Genomic DNA, 12,761 nt, shown 5'->3' with positions numbered 1-12,761 from the left:
CCCAAGTGAGCAGCAGTACAGAATTATTTGCAACAAAACTGCTTACGTTGGAAAGGGCCCTTGAATGTAAAGCGCACGTGAATGGCCACCATCTTGTCTGACACACTGCATGTCTCCAAAGCTAACAGCATGACCTGAGACAGTGCTAAATCTTTGTGAGGTAGTCTATGAAAGATTCCAAACCACTCTGAATTGGGCAGAGGGGGATCTGTAATGTACTCACTGGGCAGCTATATACATTTAATACTGGTAAGCTGTTACACTTATTATGTCCTGTGCATAATGAGATCAATTGATGGCTGTTCTGGGATTGAAATACATTTCCATTTTTAACTTGAGAGTTTCCATTTAAAACATGCCAGCCTGCAAGTCAGATAATACAGGGTTAACACCTGAAATGTGTTTGATCATAGGGGAGAGGGGCAGTATTGTAGAAGCTCAATGTCTTGATCATTATCTTCAAAGCCCTACATGACCTGGACCTAGGATACCTAAAAGACAGTCTTGCTCCAGCGTAAGTGAGCTCTTCATTCCTCTGGCACAGTGGAGCTCTCACCAGTTAGAGTATATTCTCACCTCGGTAGGAAGCAGAACTTTCTCCAGGAGCTGGTCCAAGTATGTGGATAAGTTCCCCTAGAAATTCAGGATGATCACAAACCTCTCCACTTTCTGCTTCAAGTGCAGGTTACATGTAGGTGACCTTGCATTGTCTAAAAGAAACACATAGCAACAGGGATATTTATTTAAAAACTCCACCAAAACAAGACACTTCATTGCACATGTTTCTTCCTCTGGGGAGAGGATGAGAGAACAAATGTGTGTGAAAGTGTATGGACACATCACTTAATGCTCTGCTGGAAGATGATCAGATACTACAGTGATGAGTATGGTGTAAAAATCTGTATTGAACAAAGTGACCAATTTTCAGTGCTGCTGAAAAGACACTCATGCAGAATTGCTCTGGCTCCATCCTTCTGCAGTAGTTTTATGCTTCACAATGGGTCCCATATCCTGTTAAGCAGTGGCCAACTGCAATAAACATAGTAATTAACCATGTTTCAGAATAAATACATAATAATATGTGGTATTTATATTTTTAACATCCTAGTGGGACTTTGGCAGGTAAATTATATTTTTCCACTGTGGACAAAATAAACATCTTGAAATGGAAATAACATATTTCCTTTGCCTGAAATAACCACACTGTTGTCCCAAAGGGGATATCTACTCTGTGCTTCTTAATCACTAGACCCTGCAGAATTTCCCCTCTTCGCTCTTCACTGCACAATGATTCATAATACAGGGACCTGATCCAAGGATCCCAGTGACACCAGTAGAAAACCTCCAGGCGACTTAAGTTGGCTTTGAACCAACACCATGACCAATAAAGAGAAGGAAGGATGAACAGGTTTGATTAAAACAATCCATCAGTCTGCAACTCTTTGCCCATCTTCCACCATCTCTTTCTCATAAGATTCCTGATCTGATGTGGAAAGACAGAAGGAAGAATCTCAAGGCATTAGTAAAAGCAATTTCATTTTTCCTTTATTTTCTTTCATCACTATTTATTTTCCTTCCCTTTTATAAAAATAAGTAACTTAGATAACAAAACCAACCAAGCTCCTCCTCCCCCAGGCCTTTATTTCCTATTAAAGTTGAGAATTTAAGTGCACTGAAGTTAGGAAATTCCGGGTTTACATTTTGAAAGGAGCCCTGTGCTCATTTCATTTGGCACAAGGCCTTCTCTGTGATCCAACCTACAAATGCTGAGTGTACACAAAGAGGTGTGCCACATGCCCAAGTTTCCTCGAGAACTTTAACCACTGTGTTTTCTCAACTTTGTTTAAATTCTCAGCCTTAATGTTTCACAAATGTAACGTTCTTGCACTTCATGGTAGCCTTGTATTTGGTTAGTCACTAAGGCCCACATCTTCAAAGGTTTGTAGGCAGCTTGCTGTCATTGAAATCAATGAAGCTGTGATGGGGTATTAACCAGGCGAGGTTAACCAGGCCTGCTTGGCCGAGAAGGCCTCCTCCCCCACAGTACTGCTGGGCATGCTCCAACTGTAGGCCTAGTATAAAAGCCAGGGGAGCAGCTCAGTAAGGGCTGACCACGGGAGGAGAAGGAGCTCCTCCCTGCACATAGGAGCAGATGCTGCTGCAACAGCCACTGTGGCAAGAGGACACCAGGGAGAGCAACTAGCTGGGAGGATATAGGTGGGGAAGATGCCAGCCAGTGGACAGGGTAGAAAGTAGCTCAGGGTGGGGAGCTGGAGGCCTCCTGGTGAGCTCAGTGAGTTTTGGGCAGATTCCCCGCTGAGCCAGTAGTAGGATATGCCCATCACTGACAGGGATCTAGACTGGGGCCTGGTGGAGAGGGAGGTCCCGGGTTCCCCCACCCCCATTGACCTCCAAAGGGTGTGTTTGCTTATTGTAATACTGATTTGGCTGCTGGACCTTACTGCCCCATGGGATGGAGTTATTGTGGATTAGGCCTCTGAGCTGTGCTGCCCCTCTTCTAAAGACTATAGGCAGGGGGCCTGATTGCTGGGTGAGGCCATGTAGATGGGGCTCAAGAGGCTTCCCCCTCCCACCCCACTCCCCCGGCTGACTTCCCCAGGAACTGGGCTTTCCACCCTGTGACGGGGCATTTGCCAGTGTTCCCTCTAATTTTTTTTTCATCCATGTATGAAATAAATGTTACATGCACAGAAGCCCATGTCGCTGTGCACCACCAGTACAAATGTATACTTCTGGCTCTGGATGGCTGTGGGTGCACTGCTAGTCAGGTGGGCAGCACCTAAATCTCTCCTGAGTGACCACCCAAATGCACAGCTTACAGGGAACACTGGTGTTTGACCAGATCCTCAAAGGTAGCAGGTATCCAATCCTGTCGCTTCCATTGACTTCAGGGGGAAAGTTCATACGTCTTCAGGACCAGGTCTTTGCTTTTCACATATTGGGTGTAGAGTGACGAGGGTGGGCCCATGCCGGCATTGTCTATGTGAGCTTTGCTGAGCTTTGAAATCATCCCCCTTAATAACTATGTTATTAGCTGAGAAGGGGGCATGCTGGGCTGCAGCCTCTGTTTTTGCACAGAAAAGTGACTCCCGCCGCAATCAACAGATTACATTTTATGCTGTGGTGTATGAAGATGGCTCTTTTCAAGTCAATGTTTTGTGTTTGAACACAGGATTTGGCCCTGTCTGTATAGCTGGTGACTTGTCTTGTTCTGTAGATCACTAACAAAGCTGCCTCATTGCTGCGTGCTGTACTGAGACCTCATAATGTGTTCATCCGGTATCTGGCCAGCCTGCCTTCCTTTTTAATGGTAGGATCATCTCCTCAGTCCAGGTTCTATAACACCAGAGATGGAAACAGCTGCCCATTCCTTTCTCTGCCCTGGATCAATACGGTTCTGTCAGGTCCCAGACTCGGCATTCAATAGCATAAATTATTTATTACTAATTGAACTGGATGTGTTGTGGGTGCCAATTAATCAATTAATGAATGAGTGTTTTCCATCAGGGGTCTCAGTGACTTACAGCAGCAATAACAGGCATTGAAGGGTTTGGAAGGAGTGCAGGGGTGCAAAGTAAATCTTGGAGAAATTTCCCCTTTGCAAAGCACTGATGCATTGCATTGAAACCTAACTAAAAGCAAAGCGTACCTGGCAAACCCACAATTTCCTGAAGTCTAAGAGAAAATGTGAATGAGCTTTATCTATGCACCATCTACTTCCCCATCATCTCTCTTTCTCCTAATGGCCCTAGCTTACCTTACAGGGTCTTCTGCTGGGGACAAAACCCTTCTGTCTTACCACCCTCCTCACCTGCTCAGGGATGGTCCACTGCTCTCCTCTCACACTTATAGTCTGCAAGGGATAGCAATAATTTTGGATGCAATTGAATGGCCTCCTTAACAGACTGTCCAAACTTACACTAACTAATTTAAAGGGATATAGATAAAACAATGCAAACCTCTCTGTTGAAGATCTTATTTTGGATGAAGATAAACTTATCGTTATTGTTTCTTTTTAATGAATTCAAAATAAACCCAAATAATCCAGGCTAATCTTTCTCTTTATATTATAGTGTGTCTGTCTGTCTGTGTGACTGCCTGTGAGTCTATTTGTTCAAGACCTCCTCGTGAACTATAAGAGCTAGGGCCATCAAATTTGGTGTGCATCTTCCTCTCACCCTAACTTAAAGGAAAGTCAGGGTTTGGTTGTGCCAGGGCAACTGGAAACCTCAGGAAAAGGACTGGTTTCCATAATATGAAAAGGGAGGGGCTGCCTCATGTCAGAGGGACATGAGATGAGAGTGGTCACTGGAGGCAGTGATCCTGTAGGGGAGAGCTATTCTATAGAGTGTCCACTGGGGCAGCCGTACTACCAAGGGAGAGGCCATCAGAAGCTGAGGCTCCACATCTTCCCTGCCAGCAAACTGAATAAGTCGTCGCCCTGCCCCAAACCTTTTCCCTTCCTCCCAGCCCTTGGCATCAATGTAGCATTTAGTATTTGCTTAACAAAATTAGTCTTAAAATCACACCATGAGTTAAGGTAGCATAGTTCTGTGTAGATGAGATGCTAAGTGCTCAGATAGCACAGCTGGGGAGTAGCATAAGGACCTAAACAGAATGCAGTAGATTAAACTTTCCCATGTCCTTATTCTAGGACCTTTTGGGTGGGATAGTGTGCAAATCCACAATCATGCCAGCCCACAGAAAAGACCATAAGATAAGTAGCTCCTCATCTGCTTCCCACTCTGGCTAGGTAAAACAGCTTGTGGAGGAGAAGTGGTGGAATTGTAGGGACATTTCTCACTCCTGCTACAGGATGGCAACGTAGACTATTGGCCCTGAAGAACTTCCCTGTGAATAAGAGGGGCTAATAGATCTTTGCTGTTTCACCAACTTAGATGGGGGATCAGTCCAACCTGTTTCCCCTGGAAGCTCCAGCCTCTAAAGAACACTGGAAGGTTGGTAGAAGGCCACTGCTTACTTCCTCTTTAAAAACACACACACACACACACACGCTCTCTCTCTCTCTGTCTCTCTCTCTCTCTCTCTCGGCTAAAGAAAACTGGGGTTCTAAGGACTTTGGGAAACTGTTGACAGGAGATATCATCCCACAAATCCTGCAGAAGGGAGGCAGGATATAGAGGCTTAGGGCTGAGTCTATAAATACATTAATTTTCTTATGCATCTACCAGGTTTTGCAGAATTTGCATAAAAAGCTAGGTCCAAATCCTATTGGAGTCAATGGAAAACTTCAAAGCACAGAGGAATCATGATGAGCCAAACTCAGGCATGTTGCCTGCTGGCCCATCACACTGCAAGATCTCTGGCTCCACAGGAAAACGTACATCTGCCTGGGTGACTCCTCTCTTCCTGATCTAGCTTCACCTTTTCTCTTAGCACATACCTTACCCTTGGTGGAGGATGCTGTGCACAGGTATAGGAGCAGATCATTTGCTGAAGCATTTGCCATCTAAATAGACAAGCACAGAGAGACGAACTGAAATGTGCCAAGTCTGAGTTGGGACTAGAGCCTGCATTTGCTGCATTCCAGCTCACTGCCCTACTCATTCAACCAGACTGCCTATCTTATGGGGCACTTATGGTTACTATGACAGTACATAATCACAATTATTACTGGAGTTCATGCACTGGGAGAAGCAGACAGCATCTGCCCCACGTAAAGGCACCTGTCTTTCTACTTCAAGCACACACCCCTTAGCACAAAGGTGAGCAACTGCTTACTGTGCGTTCAGTGCCACTGATTTCCATAAGCCACAAGATACTCCAGGAAGGGCCCTAGTGCATGAGCTGTGGGGGAGATGCTTTCCTCACTGGTCACAGCACTTCTCCAGTAATCATACCAGCCTGCTCCGTGCGGATTCCCAACAGATGTTGCACTAATGAATAACAATGTAATCTCAGTTCCTTAATATAGTGCTGGGCCGTGATAAGTCTGAAATTGCTGTCATCGTGGCTGCAAGGATGGTCTGGTCATTGTTCAGAACTGTCCTGCTCCGATGATTATGTGAAGGGGAATTTATTTTCTTCCATCCACTCCCATTCCTCTCCCTCCCCCATATTAAAAATATTTGGGCATATATAGTTAAAGGAGCTCCATAACAGGCCAAGGTATATGTTTTGACAGGGAAGCCTGGATTGGAAATGGGGAAACCACATGTAACCATGCCTAACACAGAACACGCACTTCAGCACTGTATGCAGCAAATCAGTGAAAGAACCCAGGATTCTGGCTCTGCAGCAGCTGCCATGTTCACTTGCAACGTATTTGGCCATTGTGCTGGGATATTAATAAGTGTAAAAGTAAGATGCACCCAAACACAGCAATTTAGAAATAGGACGGATAAATATAGGGGTTACAACCAGGATGGCTGGACAGATTTTTTTCATTTGTATCCAGTGAGTTCCTAGAACACCAGTAGATGAAAGGGGCAGATCATTGTCCATGGAATTACTACACATCAGGAATGAATGTGGCTCAGTGGGAAGGCTGAAGAAGTGGAGGAAGGATGGTCTAGTAGTCCAGGTGCTAGTTTAGGATAGAGAAGTTAAAACCCCATAGTTAATTTGCTACTCTACAGGGGATGACCTTTGTCATACAGCTTCTATCTGGCTTAATTCCTAAATACATATCCAATTGTGAAGAGCTCTGAGATCTACTGGTGGGAAGTGCTACATAAGAAACAGGTGTTTCTTTCTTTCTGGGTGTCTGGCTGATGAGTCTTGCCCACATGCTCAGGGTTTAGCTGATCGCCATATTTGGGGTCGGGAAGGAATTTTCCTCCAGGGTAGATTGGCAGAGACCCTGGAGGTTTTTCGCCTTCCTCTGTAGCATGGGGCACAGATCACAGCTGGAGGATTCTCTGCATCTTGGGGCTTTCAAAGTATTTGAAGGCTTCAATATCTGAGACATAGGTGAGAGGATTATTCTAGGAGGGGTGGGTGAGATTCTGTGGCCTGCACTGTGCAGGGGGTCAGACTAGATGATCATAATGGTCCCCTCTGACCTTAAAGTCTATGAGTTATGATATATTAAGGACTGAGCTGAAGCTGCAAATCTAGCGAGGCCAATGCTGCAAACCTGAGATATAGAGCTCTTAGCAGTTCCAGCTTTAAACAGATGCACTTGCTGCTATAACACCTCCTGGTGTCTGGCCAGGGCATTGCTGGGAGGAAAGGCAGGTTTGTTTGCTCCAATACACTTGCATGGTGACCTCTTAGATCTTGTGATGGTGGAAGTGAGAGCTCTCTTGCTATGCCCTGTCTATTCTGGAACCCTTTGGGGGTGAAAAAAGTATAACTAAAAGTTAAAAAAAAAAGTCCCAAGCCATAAGATCTTTCTGCCCCCTCTTGGGCTACTCTAGACTCATTCTCCTGCCATCCCAAGCTCAGCAGTTCTTACATTAGGCTTGTGTGCCCTTTCTCCAGAGCTGGGAGGGGAACCCAGGCCCGCCTTCTGCTCTGCATTCTGGCCAGAGCCCCTATATTGAGTCATTAGGACTGCTCCAGCAGCTAAGCTGTGGTTTCCCTTGACCACTTCCTACCTCCAAGCCCTATGTGCTGCATCCCCACAACCTGTGCTTCTCTGGTTCCCAGGCCTCTCAGATCTCCCAGCTACTTCGCTCCCCCCCGCTGAAACAGACACTCCAAGGACTGCATTTCTGTGCCTTGCCCCTTTTCCTGGGCTTACCACAGAGATTAATTCCATCCTTATGGCTGTCTTCAGTTTGCCTTCCCTACCCAGAGCATAGCAAATACCTCTCTCTGATCCTCCTCTGATCGAGTTCTCTGCTGTGTTTATTCAGTAATGTCAGATCTCCTCAGCAGGGTCAGTCATTATAATAAAGCTTCCATATCACATTGAGCTGAGAGATAGCTGCCAGGTCTGATTCTGGCTTGCCTTAAAAAGCCAACCAGCCTGTGACACCATACTTTTGCACATCAATCATTTGCTTCCATCCTACCCAGTAGAGAAGTCCAGTCGCTTCTTTCAAAAGCCACATGTCACATTCAAGCGTCAGGAAAGGAAAAGGCCAGATTATGAGGGTTACAGCTTTAATGGAGAACTCCTCCTAGGGAAGTTCGTTAGCTCTTCAGTAAACTTAGTTTCTGGGAGATGAATGTGATGTTCTTGGAAGCAAGTATTTGAGACCATTAATTTCGGTCAGGCATTGTACAAGTTCCTCCCACCTCTCACTGCAGTCTTGACCTGAACCTAAGAGGTGGTCAGGAACTTTTAGATGAAACTTTTTTTTTTTGGTTGGTTGGTTGGTTGGTTGGAAAATGACAGTTTGTTCATACTTTAGCTATTTTCAGGAAAAGGGCCAGCCTTGATGATTTTCTGTTTCAAATATTTGTTTAAAATGTTGAAATTATGAAAACATCCTGTTCTGACATTTTGCAAATGAAAAAAAATCCAGGTTTTGGAGCAAAGCGTCTTTTCATTAAGCAAGCTAGTGGTAGGCTTTATTTTTAAGTCAACATTAAAATAAAATGGTTTTAAATTTTCAACATGAAATGTTCTGATTGACCTGATCTACTTTTTAAAATTATTATTATCATCAGCTTATGACAGTTTTCAAGACTTTTCAGTTCACATGGCAGAAAATTTGAAATCTTAAAAATTCAGACCTCTTTCTACTACACCCCTCCTATTCAAGTCCCTCCCTGCTGTTTCCCTTAGGTATGGTCTTTACCATAAACATCTTTATCAGAACCTACAGCATTCTTTTACATTCTAATCTTGGGTTCTCCATGCATCTGTGCCAAGGTACCAGAACCTCAAGTTATACATTTTTATCACAATATTTTTCCAATGAACTTTTCAACCAAAATTAAATAGTCACTTTTGTTGAAATTGTCTGTTTTTTCAACAACAACAAACCCCTATTTTTTTTGGTAAAAATATTTCTTCTGAAAACCAAAAAAATCCACCCATTTTTCAAATGTTTTTAAAAATATTTTGTTGCCGTTTTGGGGTTTTTATTTAAAAAAAATCCCTGAGAAAACAAGACATTTACAGGCCAGTTGTTTTAGTGTTATTCCACTCTAGGGTCTTTTCTGAACAGAGACTGCCAGTTATGGAAAACAGCTACATTCTGTAGTGGATTTCTGACAGAGATAATTATCCAGTAGAGGCTAACTTGACAGCCTCCCTAACTCTATTTCATGTATGACTCAAGAAATCTTTACACGTAACATTAGAACGTAAGGTTCCAGAAGTGAGGGGCCAGCAGGTCCCCTCTTGCATCTCACTGCTTACTAGTTGTGGTTTTATTTGAATTAAATGACTACGCAGTTTATTTTCTTGAAGCATTGTGTTGGCTCCACCAGGGGGCTCAATAAAACTCCTTTAAAAACATTTTATTCCAGTGTGCTGCATACAATACAGTAAAATATTGTCTGTGATTGGAGAAGGTTTTTCTGGGGTGCAGCATGACTTTTTATCTGGAGCAGCCTCTTTCATCTCTTGTTTATTCTGTCTGTCCAAACAATCCAAACAACTGAGGAAATGTTACAATCAGGTAAGATACCCCTGTTTCACAGGTTTAGCTGAGTCCTGAATATTTCACGGACAATTCCAAGACAGAACAAACCTGAAATAATGTGTCTTTATTATAAATAATACCAAGCTACAGAATTCACATTCACAATACATCCAAACTTAGATCTGAAGTTTCAGTTCGTTGCATTATAAGCCTGGGACCCATTTGTAAAATTTGGATATGAATCTTGAATAAACCAATATTTGGGGCTTTTGAGACATGGGAGGTTAGCTTTGGACTATATCTCATTTCCTTATGTTAATGGATACATTTCAGAAGTATTTGTAGTTTGAGTTTGTTTTGAGTGAGCACCTAGATATTTGGATACTTATTTATACAGAGGAGGTCCAAACATCCTGATCCCATTGGGTCTTCAAAACAGGTCCTTTCAGCTGGGAATTCCAGATTTTAATAGTGGAAAGGAAAGGAAAGAGAAAAGAGAAAACACCCTCCTTTATCTGGGCTACATCTGAAGGGCTGATCCCAGGAGGCACCAATTCATCTAGTTGCTGTATGGGAAAAAAGTATTATCAAACCAGAGTTAGAGGGAATAAGACTCACCTTACAGCAACACAAATGATGACACAAGGCACAGGGCCAATGTGTAGCAGGCTGACACAAAAAGAATGCCTGAATGATTCAGGGTAACAGAGATTCATCAGATTTCTTATTACATTTCCTAGGGTCTGGGGAAATGCTATCTGAGCTTCTTTAATTCTAGACTGAGCTGGACAGCTAAATCCCATTCTGAGTACATGATATATCCTCCACACTTTTTATGAGGCTTGGTTTGTCAGCAGCTACAGCAACCATCTCCATGACTAACCCTGCGGTCTTTAGGTCTGGAAACAGTGCTGGTAAAGCAGATGGAAACTCAGCTGTAACCCAATCTAGCTTGCTCTGTGTAAAATATAATAAGAAGGAGGCCCAAGACCAGGCCTGTGATTGTAAATTTTCCTCCTCAGCCATGCCTGTCCTGAGTCTCTCTATTCCTACAGCTGGGCTATTGTATACTGTCCTGGCTGCCTTCCTGACTTTAGGATTCCAGGTAAAACAGCGGGTACTAAGGGAAATAGCCTGGCTGGCAGGAGATGAGGGAAGAGTAAGATGGAAAAACTGGTATGCAATTAAGCTAGTTATACCCAAATAAGGTAATTGGATTGGTCTGGGGTGAGGGTCTGACAGGAGGGATGGCGTCTTCTGCGTTCCATATGCACATATGTAGAGAGCAATTCAGGAGGGAAGGTCACTTCCGTGGCACTGGTAATCACTAACTTGTGTGCAGCTGGGGAAATAACCAGTCTCTAACTGTGTTTTTCTTTTATCTAAAGGTTTTAATTGTTACAAAATAAAACAAAGTGACATAGTCTCTTCTTCCCCTCTCTTCTCCGATATCGTCTTGACCCAGGTTCTCACAGGTGGTCAGATGTTTCAGTGAAGCCTGTAAACAAACTGAACTGAATAAAAATAGTGCCACCAATAGCCTCTGCAGGCATCCTTCATATTCTTCCCTGGTTTTCAATCTCAGCCTCCTTATCAAGATCCCTTCAGTTCACACCTTGTTATCCTCATGTACCAGCAACCTTGAGGAAAGGAAGTTTGGTTTAGAGGTAAGCATTCTCAGGCTTTGGGAAATGCCAGTTTAAGTCCATGCTCTGCAACAAATTTCTATAAGGACCTTGGTCAATTTACTTAATCTTGCTGTGTATGTCTGTTCTGCTAATCTCCCTCTCCCATTAAAATATAGCCACCTTGTTTACATTATGACCTTCCTTGGAGAGGGACATTACATGGCTATTTTTAGCTCGATAGCATGAGCCCCATTGGTGCTAATCAATGAGAGGAAGAGAGAGAAACAGCGACAGAGAGGATCTCAGTCCAGCTGCTGATAACTGTATCACAAAACTCCCTCAACCACCTTTGGATGCCTTAGCTGGGAGGTGCCTTTCTTTTTGCCGTAGGCCAAGCTTCCGGCACATTTGGAGCACAGGGTGGCTGTGTCTAGACTGCATCCCTTTTCCGTAAAAGGGATGCAAATTAGACACATCACAATTGCAAATGAAATGGAGATTTAAATCCCCTCCCCCCCGCCGCTTCATTTGCATAAACATGGCTGCCGCTTTTTTCCGGCTCGGGGCTTTGCCAGAGAAAAGTGCCAGTCTAGATGGGGATCTTTCGGAAAATAAAGCCTTTTCTGAAAGATCCCTTATTCCTTTTTTTAAGGAAAAGGGATGCAGTCTAGACACAGCCTGCGATAGGCAGCTATGTTAATGCTGCCCACAATATACTCATGATGTGGCTAGAGAGAAGGGTTCAGCGACCAGGACCCCATAGCTTTTACCATCATTAACGAGCTGATCCAAGGCCCACGGAAGTCCATAAGAAAGCTCCACTGTGGAATTTGTCTAACAGGGAAGAAATGGGCTGTGCCCACAAAAGCGCGATGATACCATCTACATTTTTTGTTAGTCTCTAAAAGGGCTGCAGGACTATTTGCTGTTTTTTAAGTGTTTTAATTTGGTGGTTCTGTTGGCCCTGGTTTTTACAGGCCTTTTTCCCTTTCCAGTTAAACCTGGAAAAAACAGCAGAATGTTTTCATTCTCCTCTATAGCAGACTCCCCAGGCAGAGTATAGCTCCCATAATGCATTATAATCTAGGACTTTCTTGAAGTCCTCTAGAAGGGGATATCATGGTATATCATGAGCTATGAGATCCAGTCAGGGAGCTCAGCAGAGATAGAAGAATGAGGCAACTCTGTGGCATTTTACATTTCCCCCACTCCCATTTTTCTTGAAACTGTCTGTGGTAAAATGAAACATGTTCCTGTCAGCTCTAGTTGCGGTTCTTTAGCATAACGGGGATCTATGGAGTGGAATATGCGTTCCACCAGAAGTGAAACCTTCCTGGAACTTAGGCTTTCTACACAGTCACAGAGCTTCCCAGTGTCCATTTTGGCTATGTCTAGACTGCAAGCTTCTTTCGAAAGAAGCTTTTTTGAAAGAGTTCTTCCGAAAAAGCTTCTTTTGAAAGAGAACATCCACACCTCAAAAGCAGGTCGAAAAAGTGGTCTGCTTTTTCAAAACAGAGCGTCCAGACTGCTGGGATGCTCTTTTGCAAAATGGGTACTCGGAACCCCTTCTGGTAGTTCATGAGGTAAATTCTGGGTGCTGCTGCAT

The sequence above is a fragment of the Pelodiscus sinensis genome, chromosome Z (genome assembly GCF_052426305.1).
Source record: "Pelodiscus sinensis isolate ZL-2025 chromosome Z, ASM5242630v1, whole genome shotgun sequence".
Lineage (NCBI taxonomy): Eukaryota > Metazoa > Chordata > Testudines > Trionychidae > Pelodiscus > Pelodiscus sinensis.
This window is presented reverse-complemented; position numbering follows the sequence as displayed.